The sequence below is a fragment of the Equus przewalskii genome, chromosome 9, assembly GCF_037783145.1.
Source record: "Equus przewalskii isolate Varuska chromosome 9, EquPr2, whole genome shotgun sequence".
Taxonomy (NCBI): Eukaryota; Metazoa; Chordata; class Mammalia; order Perissodactyla; family Equidae; genus Equus; species Equus przewalskii.
In genome coordinates, this window is record NC_091839.1 from 2519408 (window position 1) to 2537591 (window position 18184).

General features: G+C 48.6%; 1 long non-coding RNA gene across 1 annotated transcript; it reads left to right on the forward strand.

The window, feature by feature from the left end:
* The first annotated feature begins 5086 nt into the window (after window positions 1–5086).
* On the forward strand, window positions 5087–12909 carry LOC139085426 (uncharacterized). The gene is made up of 2 exons (XR_011543684.1): window positions 5087–5328; window positions 6154–12909. It is a non-coding gene; the product is annotated as an uncharacterized lncRNA (long non-coding RNA).
* Window positions 12910–18184: the final 5275 nt, after the last annotated feature.

Sequence of the window (18184 nt, forward strand, 5' to 3'; positions counted from 1 at the left end):
CAGGAGACTCAGAACAACTTCTGAAGTCCACTCCGTGGTTTGTAAATTTTGAAGCACGTTCCTTTACCGGCTACAAAGCTGCGACGGGAGTGTAATTAGGGAAGAAATGGCGGAGGCTCCTGCAGTCTGTGGGGTCGTTTGGCAGGGGTCTGGCTGGCCTGACCGTGGAGGTGGCACCTCGTCTTCATGAGCTGACTGGCCAGGGCATCCCTGGGGCTGGGGGCATTCCAGGGGGTGGAGGCTCTGCTCTCCAGTCTTCAGGGGTGTCCTGGGTCCCCTTTCAGGACGCAGAATGACAGACTCACTCCAGCATTACCGAGGTCTGGGGGGAAATGCAGGCTGATGTCCAGTCTCTCCTACAACTGCTCAAAGACACGGGGGAGATCCCCTCTGCCGCGGCCACTGGGTGGACCTGAGCCTTGCCAGGAAACAGACGTCTTGTTCCCTCCCCTCCGGCTCACTCAGAAGGCAGCGGCTACCTTCGAACCCCACAGTCTGACTTCTGACTTTAGGGATGCTCAGGGTGCGAGGACATGTAACAGTCTCCCCAAAACAAAAAAGGGCCCAGAAACCCTCTGCCCTGGGAAGAGTTGTTTTCTGAGCAAACCAAAGATGACCGGTTACAAGTCCAAATGGACCCCGAGATTTCCTGGCCACGAGCGTTTCCTCAGCTCCTCACCTTCTGCCGCCAGCCCGGGGGACAGGCATCTAGACAGGTGCCTTGGACATCAAATGCTCTGTCAGAGCAGGAAGATGAGTGAAGCAGACAGGAATCAGAAAACATATGGATCCATTCTGTTTTAAAAATTAATGGGAAAACACATTCTCATCAAACTCAAAACAATGAAAAATATTTTTTAAGCAGGCAAAAAATCCAAAATATGGCTGGGTTTGCCCAACTCCACACAGATTCCCCAACAATCCTGGTCTCCTTCTCTAGATTTCAAAAATAGCAAGACGAGCCGAAGGATGTGTGGAAGAAATCAGGGCAGCCCGAGTTATGTGTCGGTCCAGCAGGGTGGACCAGGACAGGGTCCTGAGAAGACACTGGTGATGGGTGCTGCTGTGCCACCAGCCCCGCTGGTGGTGTGAACTGATGCAGGTTCTGGGAAGGAAGAGGCACCCGGAAGGGAGTGGAGAAGAGGCCATGGACGTGTCTGTGACAGGGACCTTAGGCTCATCCACTGATCAAGAATCTCATAAAATAGAAAATTTAAAACAAACCAAAGGGAAATTCACCTTCTGCCATCCATCAGGTGTGACCTCACCCTAGGGAAGAACAGTTTATCGGGCACAATTCCCAGCCGGTCCCTTCCCGGGTGAACTCTTTTCTCCTTCCCACACTCCTCCAGCCACAAATCTGCAAAACCCTGGTCTCTGAGCTGCCTCCCAGGATGGCTCTTCTGAACCAAACCTCTTCCCTGGTGCCCCCGGCAAACCTGCTGAAGGACCAAAGATGAGGCACTCTGTGGATGGAAGCAACAGGCAAGGAGAGGGGACATCTGAGATGTCACCCCCAAAGGGGATTCAGCCAGCCAGACCACAGCCTCCAAATTGCCCACGGTCTTCCTAGATTTTGCTGGTTGACAATCATTCCTGATTCCATCCTCCCCAAATCCATGAACCACCTCCTCGTCTTGCCCTTCCTTCTCAGCAGATGATCTAGACTCTTACTTTAAGGACAAAACCAAAGCCACCAGGCTGGACCACACCTGAAGCCCTGTCACCTCACCTGCCACTCTACTTTGCCAAAACCCATCCTTTTGTCTTCCCTTGCGTGTCAAGGAGGAGAGGGGCTCCTCCGTCCAAGCTAATCCCTCCAGCTGGGTGTGGGGTCCCCGCCCTTTGCCTCCTCCGGGGCCCTCAGAATCTCCACCCTCTGCTCCATCTCAGACTGCTCTCTTCCTTGTGGGTCATCTTCAGCATGCTCTGTCTCAGAGCCAGACCGCCTGTAAACTTGGGGTGGCCTCCAGCCTCCCTGTGCCTGTGTCCCCATCTGTGAAATGGAGATAATAATAGTTTCCACCTAATGCCCTTGTTTTCAAGAGTAAAAGAGATGATACATATAAAGAGACACGCAGTAACGGCCAGCACGTCACAAGCATAAAATAAACGTAGGTTACCCCGCTTCCTTTCTGCCAGCACTTCAATGTGCTCCAGCCTCTCGTATTTAAGAAGGAATTCTTTCTCAACCTCACAGCCACCTCCAGCTGTTGCTCTCTACAAGTTCACCCTTGCTGCCAGATTTCTTGGGTGGGAGAGCTATGTGCACACGTGCTGTTTCTCCCCTCTAAATCCACAGTGGTCCGACTCTCCCTGCTTCTCTTTTCTGAAGCTGCTTGTACCATGCATTTCCTGTCACTAAACCCAACTGTCACTGATGTCAACTCACCTCTACACACCCTTGGCCCTGGCGACCTGTTTGCCCTCTTCCAAAACCAATCCATCTGCTTTCATAGCCCACCCCCAGGGCAAGTCCCCCTTAGTGCCTCTTCCTCTGCCGAATATGTAAATATGATGTCCTTTAGGACCTTGACCTCCCCGTTCCCTGGCAGCTGACCCCTGCTTGCCCTCTCTAGCTCAGTTGTCTCTCCTGAGCCCCACTGGGCAAGGACCCTCAGATGCCCCACAGACATTCGGCTCTGCCCCTCCCCATTGTCCCCCAAACTGTTGCTCTCCAGGAGTCCCTATACCCATGGAGTGTATCACAAGCACCCTGTAGTCCAAACAGTGGCCCAAGGGTCATTCTGAAGCCTTTCCTCTCCCTCACACTGATCCTCTTTCCTGAGGACCTGTCAGATCCCTGGGCATCTCTCCAGCTCCACCACCACTGTTCTACCTCAGGCCACTACTATCCCTCAAGGATAAGGCCCAAACTCCTTAACCTGTTTTTGAAAGGCCTTGACTTACTGGTGTCTAATTACCAATGGGGGTTCGCCACCTTCCTCTTACACGCTGTGCTCCAGCTACACAGAATGTAGCGGCATTGTCATGTGCTGGTTGCATATCATCTGAATAGTTCACTTTGATATGGGGGAATCCCCCAGGGTGAATCTACACCCAAAGGGACGTAGATGGTCCCTTTCCTTGCTTGCTGGCCCCCTTACTTAAGATCACGTGACTCAGATGGACCAATCGGGTGCCCAGTGATGGCGGCATTGGTGCCAATGTCCTAATGAGCCATTCCTATGGTGTAAGCTTGACTGGGCTCTTGGCAGTCCAGCTTCCTTTGGCTCCCACCTGATTCCTCAGCCTTTTGTCCTTCGATAAGCTATCTAATGTGCTTCTAATAAACTCCTTTTCCTCTGAAGTTACCCAGAGTCAGCATCTAGTGTTTATCCTCAAGAACTCTGACGTTACATGGAATTTCTTGCAAACATACAAGGCATGTTGAGTGCCCTTTGTATGTGCTTCAGAGCTGGATTTAAAGGTCTCTTCTTTGTTGGAGCCTCACTCAAACCTCCTCACCTAGACCAGGGCAGATGCCCCTGTGGAATTTTCTAGAGTCTCTAGTTTTTGTGTGTCATGGCACTCATCACCCTTACATGTGATTGCTTGCTAACTTGTCTCCACCGCTGGATGCAAAATGTTCAAGCACCTCCTCTGTCTTGCTTACTCTTGCTTTCCCAGGCCCAGTACCCAGCACAGCACCTGCCACTTAGCAGCTCTAACTAAATGTTGGCTAAACGAGTGGATGCATCACAGCCTCATTCTAGTGCCTGGAGTTGTGTCCTCTGAATCCTCCTTTAAATTCACAAGTCCTGGGAAGTCCTAAGCTCCTGACACTCCAGTGTGCATCGCTTGCCCAGCACGCCTCTAAGCCCCACGTCCTAGACCTCTTTCCCCACTCTTTTTGTAGAAGTCCACGCTATGACCACACCCACATGCCTGGATTCTTTTCTGGCAGAAGCAGATTTATGATATGCCATTTTGTGGTACTTGTGCATATGATGCCACAGAGGGACTTGACCGAGAACCAGCTAGCATGAAACATCCTGCCAGAGGCACTGGAAGAAGGACCTAGTAGGAATGCTAGGAGCGAGAAAGCAGAAAAGGAACAAAGAGGAGAAGGTATCAGTCTCCCCACTAGAACGTCAATTTCATGAGCACAGCATCCTTTTTTTAACACTGCTACAAGCCCAGGCCTAGAGCAGTGCTTAGCACATGGTGAGTACTCAGTATGCATTTGTTGACTGATCAATCAATCGATTGAATGAAAGCATTTGACTGAAAGTAAAGCAACATAAAACACACGCAAGCACCTCTTGATAATTTAAAGATGAGAGATTCAGAAAATATTCCAGAGAGTAAAGCTTGTAAACGGCATGGGATTGTCCGGCACCCACCATCACTGACTGAAGATGGGAAAAGTATAACTGCCCTGACTTTATTTAGGTACCGCCAGAAATACTTAACACGAGGGCCTCCACGATCTCGTTTAAGCGCTTGGTCTGCTAATGCCCTTTCCCCAGGATATCTTACTCAGTTGTTTGTGAATTCTCCTGACTTGGGGTTTACATTTCAGAAGCATATTCCCCATGGGAAGGAATGCAGTACCGCCCTCATTCACCTCTGCCCTGGCTCTTCTTCGCAGAAACACCCTCTGCCTTCCTCCCCATCCATCCTTTTTCATTGTCCCCTGCTGGTCTACCCAACTCCGACTGCAAGGCCTCCTTCACTCTGACTTCCTCTGAGAAACCCCTGGACGCTGTCCCAGCCCATCCTCTCCTGCCTTTCTCTAACACCTACAGGACCCCTTTCTATCTTGACTCCTTCTGCTCTATGGTCGTGTCATTTAGGAGTTAAGTCCAACAAAGGCAGAACTAAGTCTGAGACAAAATTAACCATCTGTTTATTCATAACTGTACAGCAAGGGAACCCATCTGCGTCACTTTTGTGGGCAAGGGTTCAAGGGCGTTAGAAAGGAGAGTACATTTCAGAGGAAAAAGGAAATACAGAGCTTCTCGGATTGGCAGCGGCTCCGTTAAGGTGGGGCTTTGGGAGCGCGGAGACTTGCTAATTGGTCTTCAGGACGTTTGGCGGTTGGCTGCAGTTGGGACACTTTTCAAGAGGGACAGGATCATTCAGTGTCGGGGCGGAGGGATTCCTGAGCCAGGCCATTTCCTGGAACTGGTGGGGGCGGGGCTGCTGGCTGCCATGGCCGGCAGTCTCTCAAGTCTGGTGGCGCAGCTTATGGGCTGCCACGAGGCAGAAATCGTGTCTCACACGTTCCTCGTATGTGCTTCACTTCTTGGCATGCAGCCAGCACTCAGCCCTACTTCCAGATTTAACAGGAAGACTTGTTGAATCGGCTTTGGGGAAGGAAAGGTACTGTGTGGTGACACCCTCACCTAGTGTACTTGTGTGCGTGTGTGTGTGTAAATTCCCGTATCTGGAAGATGTGAAGATGATAGGAGAAAGGGAGCTTGTCTCAGTGTCACCCGTCAGAAGTCCATTATTGAATGTGTCCCCAGCGTCTAGCTGGTTTGGAGGTGTCTGGCCAAGTACTGAGGCGTTGGGAAAGCAGAGTCAACAGATGTGATGTCCTGCAGAGGGCCGTCCCGGAAGCGCCCACCCTAAGGTACAGGAACTCCGCTGGCTGCGTGTGAAAGAGGCAGCCAGTGGTCAGCATGGTTGCGCTCCGACGGAGGCAGGAGTTGCGTGGCAGCTCTGGGTACCCAGAAATAATGCACAGAAAGGGAATATTGCCACAGAGATGCCTCAGTGGGTGCAAATGGAAACGTCACGTTGGGATTATGGAGCCTAATGTGCTGCTGCTCCATTGGAAACACTAGCATGAAACGGAATTCAGTGGGTAGAACCCACAGAGAATAGGGCAACTTTTGGAAAAGTAGGGGCTCAACCAACATTTTTTGACTGATGGATCGAATGAACATGTGTTCTGAAAGGTGAGCACCGGCTTGCTGCCTCCCAGCAGCTCTGTGTCCACTGCTGCTGGCGCCATTTGCCTTTGACCACCCTCTAGGTATGGGGAGTGATGACAGCAGAGAGGTGACCAGTGAGGAATGGCATCTGGTGGGGAGGGGTATTTCCTGGACTCAGGTCACGTGACCCAACCTGGTGAGACCGAGGAGCTGGGGTGCTGAGAGACAAGGCAACATCTAACACAGCCAAACTGTTCTTCCCTTTCAGGATCAGGCACTTGAGGGTGGGAGGAGAGCATCCCGCAGGGTGGACGACGTTGAACTTGGCTGTCTCTGCAAAGAGAAACATGTCCAGTGCAAAAACTCTCCAGTTGCTGGCTATGACTTTGCATCTCTCTGTTGAATGTTTTTTCTCCTCAAAATTAAATGACGGAGTCATTGTGCACTTGGAGCTTCCATGCTATAAACGCAGTGGTCAGTCTTTTGATAAATAGACTTTGAAGTGCTCTACATATGCCTACAACAAGCTTTTATCCATTTGGCTAATTTTATTCTTTGTGAGCCACAAAAGACAGGGGGAAATGGCCCTGTGATTAGATCTGGCTCTGAGAGTGGAAGAGGGAAGTGGAATTTGAGCCGCACTGCAAAGCACGAATGAAGCATCCTTTGTACAAAAGGTGGACTCAGAGCATCAGGGAATCTCGGGACTGGGGGGGACCTCTGAGGCTCTCCAGCCTTGCCACTCCCAACACTAACCCTCGAGCCTGGGGCAGGTTTGCAGTGTGCATAGGCTACTAGACCAAATTTGTCAGAATCTATGGACAAGCAGCCTGGGCATTTTTGTTTTTAAAACTTTTCCCTGGATTGGACGTGGGTGGGGAGTAGAGTAATAAAGCAAGCTTGCTCTTACAACACCAGTTTCACATCTGGGCTCCACCAGTGCTCTGAGCCTCTGTTGCTTTTCTTACAAAAGGAGGAAAAGTAGTATATATCTCCTGGGGTTGTTGTCATCACCCATATAGTGTTTTTAGAGCAGGGCCTGGCAATATATGTCGACCACGAGGAAGTGCGGGGTGAGGAGAAAGGCTAACCTGGCAAACCACTGATCCAATGCCACTGCTCTCCCAGCCCAGAAGTGCCTTCCTTGCTGTCCCTAAGGGTGTCACCCTCTCCTCTCCTCCTATGGACAGCCTGGCTGTTGGAGAGAGTGTCCTAATCTGATGTCACATGGCTCTGCTCCTGGACACTCTTGCCACCTGACACTAGTCCTCGCTCTCGTGACTTCTGTTGTGCAGGTCCTGGCCTGGGCTGGGTTTGGCTCACTTATCTTCTGGGAGAGGAAGTTCAGGCAGCAGGTCCTCTGGGGCCATTGTGGAGGGCAGCTTGTCACAGGGAAGCTCAGGAAAACCTCGGGGTGGAACTTTTGCAGGGTTCTCTGATGTGAACCCCTCAACCGCGCCATGCCCCATGAGTCAGTGTGAAGGAATGTCTACTATGGGATGGAAGCAAATACCTATCAGGCCGCAGCTCTTGACCAGCGTTTGCTGAGGAACCATGGCATGAAAGCAAACGTGGAGATTTCATTAGATGAACCATTCTAGTATTTAGGCAAATGTTAAATATCTCAGGCCCACTCAGCCAGCAGTTATAATGTCCTTCCTGAGTGCATGACACAGAGCTAGACATCAAGAGGGAGGCAACAGTGATATGGCCAGGAGACAGGGTAAGGCAGGGATGACCATGGCAAGGGTGCTGAGGCAAGGGCTGAAGAGGAAATTCGTGCATGAATTGGGTGTAAATCAATGAGATCTAATCAGGGCCAGCTTCGTGGGTGTGTCACCTCTGCAGTCTCACTAGGACCCCACTCTTGGTTTATTCTCCTGCTGTCACCATCTTGAAATTCTTCATAATCTTTGAACAAAGAGTTCTGCATTCTCATTTTGCACTGGGCCCTGCCAATAGTGTAACTGGTCCTAGATTGGACTATAAATGCGCATGGCCTACTGACACCGATGGTATCCTGTCCCTCTTCCTGCTCCTCAGGTGCCAGAATGGTGGGCCTCCTCTGGCTCTGGGGACAAGCTAACAAGGACCCCTGAACACCTCCGCAACCCCCACCTCGAGCTTGCTTGTCAAAGGAAATGCCATTTTGCTGCACTTGCTCCAAAGTTGCATGGGAAGAACACCGCCTCCCCCCGCCACACACACCCCCCAAAGTTAAATTCATACCTTGGCCAGGAGAAGATGCAGCTTTTTCTGTGTCCTCAGCTAATCTGAGAGGTTCAAGAAGCTCTGTTCTGATCTTTTGGAGAAAGATGGGGATGAGTCAGCTATTGGCCCCAGGCCCCACCTCCTGGGAGCGTAGCTCAGCCTGGCCACTGAAATTCACATCAAGGAACACGTTCTGGATTTCGACCACTGTTCAGCATGGGTTTTCACATGGGTCCTCTCTTTGCTCTCGGGCGGCAGACAAGGCAGGCACACACGTTCTGTGGAGGAGGACACCGAGGATCTGGAAGCAAGTCCTTGTTTGCATCTCCTAGGGCTTCTCTTGACTGAAGCTTGAGGGAAGGGAATGGAAATCCCACCCACGGTCTGTCATGGTTGTCAGTGCAATGCCATTCTCAGGTGGAGCGCTGTGCTGGAACAGCCTCCTTTAGGAGAACTCTCCCTGTGATTTTAAGTAGAAATCTGCACACTGCAAGGTGGAGGGGTGGGGTGGGGGGCTGCTAGGAAAGACTGGAAGGAGCAGCTTCCTGCCAGCAATCACCCTTGGAACATGCCCCTCACAGACTATGGAAGGAGAAACAGAGTCTTAAAATATCTTCAGGTCTGGACAGCTGGGTTTGCCAACTCTTCCCCCTTGTGGCAGCTCCTTCCTGGCAAGCACACTCTCTGAGGTCCTTAGATCATTAACAGACAAAACTAGCCACTTCTGGGGACCAGAGGAGATACACAGAGTCACAGAATTCCATTGTTGTGGAGCTTTAAAAGGATGCTGAAGGAAACAGTCATTGCCCAGGTGGGCAGGCTGCAGCCTGGGGAGGTGGAGGCATGGGCTAGCATAGACCCCTTGGGAACTCCCCACCCCCAAACTGTCCATGCCCCGAGGGCTCTGCTGGAGGACTGAGACCTGGCTTCCCAGCCAGGGCGCTGTGGATTGGACCAAGGGCATGTGCTAACCCCAGTGGGCTTGCCACCGTCTTTCTCCTGAGAGTTTAAAATCTGGACCTGAGCTTCCGGTTGACAGGTGGTGGCTCTGGAGCTCTGAGACCATCTAGACTGTGGCTTGACCCTCTTCCACCACATGGATTTCGAAGGAGACAAAAACCATTAGTGGCAGGGACAGATGGAAGCTGAAACAGGACCTGTCAGCCCTAGAGAGGCAGAGAGAGTGCTTTTGCCCGCGTGGTCCCTTCTGCTTTTAAGTGTCTCCTTCCACAGAACGATGCTCATCGTAGATCACCCTCTCGGCCGCCTGTGCAAGGCACAAGCCTGGGGGCCCAGGGGTGGTGACTCCAGCTGGCCGCTTCTTCTGGGCTTTTTCAGCTTCATGTGGCAGCCCCTCTGACAGCTCGGCATCCCTCTGACCCAGGTGCCCAGTGCATACCCTTAATTTCCACAACCAAGTACTCACTTAGGACCTTCTGCACACTGTCTTTCCTGAAATTATTTTGGAGAGTTAATATGAATGTACCTCGCGGCAAGACAAAGGACAAAACATCCGATATTAACATCCTTCTCCCTAAAAGAGATGTGGCCACTTGTCTGAAGACACCACCAGCACCGTCTCCCTCCACCGGCTGTCGCTCTCCTCCCACTCCCAGGCATCTGGTCACGTTGAGGGTGGTGGTTGAGCTATCTCCCAGTCCGTCTTGTCTCCCAACACCCCACTCCCCAGAGTTTCACCTCCGACACTAAGTTTTATGGAAGAACTTTGAATCCAATGGCAGTGGCATTTTGAGCAGGAATCCATCAGGTGGGAGAAACAGCCATCAGGCTGTTTTCGTCCCAGCATCCCTGGCTATGATGCTGTCACACCCGGAGTTCAGGAGCCCTGCCCCTCACGGCTGCTGCAAGTTGACCCCAGTAAGAAGGCCAGCACCCCACCATGACAAACCCAGCCCCTGGCACTCTGTAGATAGATATTTTCGTCATGCTCAGATGCACTTTTTTTTGGCACTTTGATTGAGATATAACATACTGTAAAATTTTCCCATTTTAAATGTAAGGTTTCCTGAGTTTTTGTACAGATATACAGTCATGGAACCACCACAACAAAGACTTTTAAAACTACTTTCACCCTCAAAATTCCCTTGGGATTTTACCCTTACAGTTAATACCTCCCTTCCCCCAGCCCTGCACAACTGCCGAGCTGTAGGATTTCATGTAAATGAAATCGGAGAGTATGTGGTGTTGATGCGGGCTCGGTGAGTTGAAGAGTCGAAAGAAAGGTTTCTTGGACTCTCAAGGTCTGGCAGTAGTGCTCTTTTATTCAGAGAATAGCATGGGACAGGAACCATGGGCAGTAAGAGCTGCAGGCATGGGGACAAGACCCATGGGCTTTAAGAGCTGCCAACATCAGTTGAGGGTAAGGCTAAATTTAAGGCATAGGTATGTGAGAGACAAAGGAAAGATCATGTAAAAAAAGTCATTAAAATGGTATCAGTGCGGGTGGGGTCTGGCTATTGGGTGGTCCTATAACTTTGGATAGGAATCAGATTGGGTCAGGTCAGGACGTCCTGTGCTTCCCGGAGGATGATATAGATGAGTATGCAGGGCAGGACGCCTTGGGCTTCTCTCCCCGGGGCAGCCTGGATCCTCATCAGTGTTTTCTGTCTGACTTCTCTCACTTAGCATGATGCTTTTGGGTTCATCCACATCGTGGCACGTGTCAGAACTTCTTTCTTTCTCTTTTATTGCTGAGTATTATTCCACTGTGTGGATATACCACAATTTGTGTATCCACTCACGGCTGGTGGATATCTGTGTCATTTTCAATGTTCGGCTAGCATGAATAAAGCTACTAAGAACATTTGTGTACACTCTGCGTGAACATATGTTTTCATTTCTCTTGGGTAAGTAAATACCTAAGAGTGGGGTTGCTGGATTGTAAGGTAGATGTATGTTTAATTTTACAATAGACTGCCAAATTGTTTTCCAAGTGGTTGAACCATTTTGCTTTCCCACCCTCAATATGTGAGACTTACATTTTTTCCAACTCTTTACTAACACTTAATATTGTCAGTCTTCGTAAAGTTAACCATTTTAATGGATGTATGGTGGTACCTCCCTGTGGTGTGAATTTGCACTTCCTGAATAACCAATGAATATGAACTTCTTTTCATATGCTTATTTGACTTCCTTAAATTTTCTTGGTTGAAGTATCTGTTGAACCTTTTGGCCGTCTTTCACATCGTCTTATTATTGAGTTGTAAGGTCTATTTATATATTCTTGCCTTTTTATTTTCTTAATGGTATTTTTCAATGAGAAAAAGTTTTTAATTTTGATGAAGTCTAATTTACCACTTTTTTTTTTAATGGTATATGTCTTTTGTGTCCTATCTAAGAAACCTTTGTCTAGCCCAAGGTCGCAAAATTTTTTTTCCTATTTTATTTTCTAGAAGTTTTATGGTTTTAGCTCTTACATTCAGGTCTATGATCCATTTTGAATTGCCTTTTGTTTATTGTATGAGGAAAAGGGTCAGGGTTCATTTTGTTCCCCAGTAGATATCCCGTCATTCCAGTGCCATTCTGGAAAGACTGTCCTTTTCCCCAGTGAACTCCCCTGACCCCTTTGCTGAGGTGGGTAAACCTCAGCTGGTCGTTGGTTGAAGCAGTCATAAAAGCCTAGCTGTTCGAGTTAAACAGGCACCTGCAGAGAGAAATGAGACTCTCCTTCCGAGTGGAGGCAGAGTGTCTCTGATTTGGGCCTCAGGTCACAAATGGCCAGGAACGCCTTTGCTGAGAGTGCTGCTTTCCGTGGCGTGATGCCATCGTTTTACATCCTATAAATGCTCACCTCCCTCCCTCCTTCTCCTTTCTTCCTTCTGAGGGGCCCTCATTGTCCGGTTAAAAGGTGCAATAATTTGCAGGAGACCATGTGAGAGATCTTAGAATCTTCAAATATGAAAGCTAGAAGGAACCAATAATATAATGAAACACAGACCTCTCATTTGTGAAATCATGGAAGAGAGGCCCAGAAAGGTTAAGTGACTTGCTGGATGTCACACAGCAAGAAAATGGCAGAGATGGGACCAAATCCTAGGTTTCCCAATTGCCTACTGGTGTCTGATGCTCCTCTTCCTCCCCACAGCCTACCCCCTAGTGATTTTGCTGAATACCAGAGGCTCACTATTTGTTGGAACTTTACGAAACCATCTGGAGGAGGGGTGTTCTCAAGCTGAGTTGGATGCAGACCTGGCTGTGGAAGGCAAAGAGCCGGGAGGCTTTAGTTAATGGCACCGACCCCTTTCCACAGTGGTCATCTGAAACTGCTCAGTTGCCTGCTAATTGCTCCCACATTGTCACATATATCAGGCCTTGGGGTATTGCTCATTGTGCAGACTTCCGCCAGCCCTGGACTTCTGTTCCTTTCTGTGTGGCTGGTGCACGGCCACCATCGGTTGCAGACACAATCAATGCAGGTACTGACATATCACAGCCGCAGTGGAAGTGGACATTGTCCCCACCACATAGCTCCAGGGGCCTCGTAGTTGGAAGAGCAAGTGGAAGCCTGGGCTTGGAGCCACTTGGGATGACGGCAGCACACACGAGGGGAGTGCATTGTCCTGGAGCAGAGGATATGGGACATCAGCCCTGGCAGTGACATCACAGACCATCTCATCTAATTCCCTCCTTTGCAGATGGGGGAATTGAGTCCTAGAGAGGACCCTACGTATTTTTAACATCCTACAGCAAAGTTGCATGGCTTGTGGTTTAGTGTACAGAAATTCAACTCTATACACCATTCATTCTTTCCTTTTGTTTGATGAGACAAAATAAACTTCTATTTTTATTTGTAGTCTTTATTATATACTTTACAATCACGTTGGCATTTACACATAGACATTGCTGAAGTGTTATCCACAGCAATCCGTGTATACTGTGCTCTATGGTTTGTAATATATGCAGACAAAACAACCCTTGAAATGTGGTTTTCATCTCACCCGATATCTTAGAACCTAACCCTCTGCGAAGGATGTGACTCTGTGGGGAGCTGTTTAATTTGGGGGGAGGGTGGGGGATCCTGACTCCTAATTAAACACTTTTTCCCAGCACCAAGCTGCCTTTATCTTGTAGTGAAATGTCCAATTTTTGTCTGTTTGTCCCTCCCCAAGACAAAAAAGGGGCTGGCGCAGGATGGTGGTTTTGCCAGGAAGTTTGCAGGTGGGGGAGAATATCCATGAACTGGAGCTTCTAATGGACTCAAGGATAAAGGTTTAATTTGTGAAGCAGCCCCCCCGCCAACCCCCAGCACACCATAGTGCAGCTCGGCTTCCCGGGACCGCAAGCAGCCTGCGCCACATCCCTTTAATGCTGGGCCTTCCTCTGGGTTCTTCATCTCTCTGGGAAGTAACTGTGTACAGGGAGAGTGTAATTGGCAGGCTGTGACACTCCTGTCTGCAAGTGTCTCTCTAAGTGGAGCGCATTTCAGCCTTTATCTGGTGATGGCTGCTACCTGAGAAAGGCCCTGGGCCATCTCAAAGGGCTTGTAGCAGCTAATTGTGCCTGTTAGGACCAGCAATTAGCCGGGAACTATGGACTTCGAAGCTCCAACACCCACCAGCTTTCAGCTCGTTTCTCTCCCTTTCACTTAACCAGCCAAGCCTAATAGAGGCGGTGAAGGACAGGCAGGTGAGACGCAGTCACGACAAGGGAGGCGGGGGGCTAGCAGATGCTCATCCCCGATGCCCCTGCCCCCTCTGAGTCCCGTGCTCCGCCGCCGCCCAAGAGAACGTGGGAGGAGAACAGGCACCAGATGCTGATCTCACGCTGTAAATACTCCTATTTATTGCAGGACCCGGGCTGGAGGCTTATTAATCGGTATTGGGAGTCAGGCTGCCCCTGTTTGTACAGTTTAAGCGTGAGTTGGAAGATGACAATAAAAAACTAATTAGGCTCAGGTCATAAAGGAGCGCGCACGTGCACGGTGTCTGCTGGTTACTATGGGCGCATGATGGTTTCAGTGGAAACGTGAAGCAGAACATCTGAAAATGAAGACAATAAATCAGTTTCATTGGATAAAAGCCATGCATTTACCCATTAATTAAGGATAATAGTGTCCTATAAGCTTTTGTGTACCATAGGCAATTTGTTATACTTTACCATAGTAATATACATTGAAGGTTAAAAACTCAGTATACCTTTACAGGTAATGGATTAAGGTGCTTTCCTGTCTTTCTGGAAAGAACTAAACGTGTGAGCCCAATCCTGCATTCAGGTTCACGTGATGGGTTTTAGTCTGGTGACTCGGGTCTGATTATTGCGTGTTTCCTCCTGCTGGCCAAGCGAGTCTCCATCCCAGGAACAGGGACGCAGCCAGGTGTAGTGACACTTGTGTTTTATTTTTTTAGCTGCCCACCATCCTATCCCCTTCTTTACAAAACAGCACCCTGATTTTGCGGGTTAGGAATTGCTTCTCCCGCATGGCTGCAGTCTTGATGGGGCTCAGCTAAGGTGCCCAAGCTGGGCGTGTCTCAGGGCTCAGCCCAGGGACCTCCCTGTCCTGGGACGTGGACTCGGTAAGCAGAGCAGTGCAAGGTCAGAGACAGGCTGTCGCTGAGGTCTGCTCGGGGACCTCAGACTCCCTCAGCCACCCTTTGTGGGAAGCAGAATATTGGCCCCCCCAAAGGCATCCATGCCCTAATCTCCAGACCTATGAATATGTTCCTTTACGAGGCAGAGGGACTCTGCTGTTGGAAGTAAGGGTACAGAGTAAGGGTAAGGGTAGTTAAGGGTGAGGTGAGGAGATTAGCCTAGATCGTCCAGGGTGCCTAAGCTGATCACATGGGTCCTTAAAAGAGGAACACCTTCCCCAGCTGGGTCAGAGAAAGAGATGACAATAAAAGAAGGGTCAGAGATGGGACAGAAGAAGGACTCTGCCAGCATTCCTGACCATTCATAAAGCTGGAGAAAGGGACCCGGAGCCAGGGAGTGTGGGTGGCACTCGAAGCTGGAAAAGGCAACAAAGCGTGGCTATCTGTCCTCTAGGCTTCCAGAAAGAAATGTAGCTGCAGATACTGTGAGTTTAGCCCCATGAGATCTGTGTCAGATTGTAGAACTGTGGGATCATAATTTGTTTTGTTTAAGCCACTGAATTTGTTATTATTTGTTACAGCAGCAATAGGAAACTAATGCGCCCTTTTGAGCCTGTATCCTCAGTCTTAGCATGAGTCTGTTTCTGTTGCTTGTAAGCAGCCCTACCTAAGAGAACTGGAAAAAGCAATTTTGCCTTCTAAGGCCCCAAACACTAATGGGCCACCTGCATGATCCACAGCCTCAGGGCAGGCATGCTGACTTAGCAAATGAGACAGAGCTGGAAATGAAAGACAGCATTGACTCTTATCTTCCTGCGTTTCCTGTGCCGAACCGCACCCTAAACCATCCATGGACACATTAACAAAGGACGCTGGGAAGACTGCTCCATCTCCCACTTCTCCTTCTCACCCTCCTCGTCCTCCTCATGCTCCTTCCTCCTATCTTTATTCTTTAGTTTTCAAAACATGAATGCCTGTGACCCCCAACCACTGGAACCTCAAAATTCCATTCGCTGGTTCTGAGAAGGGGCACAGGACATGACTTTGTTTTTTAAAAAAAAGCTCACCTGTGGATTGTGATGCACGTGGATTCTGATGCCTGAGGAAAATCGCGGTCTAACTCAAAGCCATCGTTTCCTAGTGAAGTAATTCAACTTAAAGCATGTGAGCATCCTGTCCAATGGTCCCGCAGCTGACTGTGACAGAGACCTCTGGCGTCCTAACTCCAGGTACAGCGCTTGTGCCCTGGGCAGGGGCAGCTGTGAGCCCAAGGGCGTTATGGAAGTCACGGGGCCCTCCTCGGTCTTTCAGTCTTTCGGTCTGGCAGTCTTTGTCTTTTAATTGGAGTGTTTCATCCATTTACATCGTACTGTAATTATATTTGGGTTTAAATTTACCATCTTCCTAAGTGCTTTTGGTTAGTCGTACCCATTCTTTGCTCCTTTTCTGAGTTTGGGTTGAATATTTTATGAATCTTTCCAGTGTTTCCTCTACTACTTTGGAAGGTACTCATTTACTATCCTTTTTTCGTTACCACAGTGCAGTGGTTTTCAACTGGGGAGAGTCCCCCCACCCCATGGGATGTTTGACAATATCTAGAGACATTTTTATATATATATAATTTACTATAAGATATTGACTCACACAAATATGGAGGCTAAGAAGTCCCATGATCTGCCGTCTGCAAGCTAGAGACCTGGGAATGCTGGTGGTGTCATTTGAAGTTCTGAGAGCCAAAGGGCCAACCCTGTGGACTCCACTGTGGGTGTAAAGGTCTGAGAACCAGGAGTGCCAAGGGCAGGAGAAGACGGGGGTCCCAGGTCAGGCAGGCGGCAGACAGAGAGGGAACCCTCCCTCCCCCTCTTGCTCTGTTCAGGCCCTCAACAGACTGCATGGTGCCCACCCACGCTGAGGACGCAAGCCACTTCACTCAGTCTACTGACTCAAATGCTAATCTTTTCTGGAAACACCCTCACAGACACACCCAGAGATGATGTTTAACCAGATACCTGAGAATCCCCTGATCCAGTCAAACTGACACACAAAAGTAACTATCACGGGTTGCTAGTGGTAACTAGTTAGTAGAGGCCAGATGCCGCTAAACATCTTACAGGACACAGAAAAGTCCCCCACGATAAAACAACATAAGGCCCCAAATGTGAATATGCCGAGGCTGAGAAACCCTGCCTTAGAGATGACAACTTCCATCCTTGACTTATCAAAATCTAATGTCAGTTTGGTAACTTTACATGCTTTCCAGAAAATGCAGTCGAATGCTATTAACTCCTTTGACCAATTTCAACTCAAATGCTATTGAGGTCGGGCATTCTCCATACATTTTAAGTGCCACAAAACATCACTGTTATTGTTTGATATACTCAGTTCTTCATTTCGATTCGCTCAGAGCTCGTCATTCCTTCCTGCCTCTCTGACCTTCCATCTGGAGTCCTTTTCTTTTTACCTGGAGAACTATTTCTTATAACGAGGCTCTGCTAGTGAGTTCTCTCAGTTTCTGTTTGTCTGAAAACATCTCTACTGCATTTTGTTGTTCTTTTTCTGATACCACACGTAAAAAACACTGCTCCCCAGGAATAACAGCAAGCATTCATCTACACAACCACAGTACCATTATCACACGTAAGAGAATTCACATTGATTTGATGAAATCTACGGCAGAGTTAACATTCAAATTTCCATAGTTGCCCCCAAGATGCCTGGATCCTTTTATAAGCATCCACCTGGTTGTTATGTCTCTTTAGGCTTTTTTGGTCTAAAATAATACTGTCTGTCCTTTTATTTTCTAAATTGTTGTTATTACTTTTGGTCTTTCATGACAATGTCATTTTTGAAGAATCAGGCCAGACGTCTGGTAGAACATCTCACGTGCTGGATTTTTCTGATTATTTCTTCATGATCTGATTTAGGTTCACTATTTTGGCAAGAATGTTACATGGGGGATGTATGTACTACTTATTGCCACGTATCAGGAGGCACATAGCGTCAGGCTGTCCTACTAGTGATGGTCACCTGATTAGGGTGGTGACTGCCAGGTGTCTTTAGTGTAAAGATACTTCTTTGGTGGTTGGAAGTGTATAAAAGCAAACACATATTTCCCTTTGTAATCAGTAAAATATCTTCCACTTTGAGACCATGAGATAGCATCATCTGTAGCAACTTTTGCCTCAGGTATTTAGCATCCATTGAGGATTCTTGCCTGTATCAGTTATCGCCCTGGGGATTGCAAAATGGCTATGTAATTTTATAATCCCTTCTATATTGATTAGTTGTCATTCTCCTGAAAAGAAGAGGTTTGAGTACTATCTTACTTTTTGGAAAACAGAGAAATGCCAAGCTCGCTTTGTAATTTCTCTGTCCCAGATCTGTATTCAGGACCCCTGATTTTCTTTAGTGGGAAATGGTACTTAGATGCCAAGATCAGGGCTATAGTGTTCTCCTCGCTAACTGGTTGTTATTGCTTCCAACTTCTTTTAGGGAAAATCATCAGGAAATACTTTTTTTTCTCAAACTTCTAATTTCATA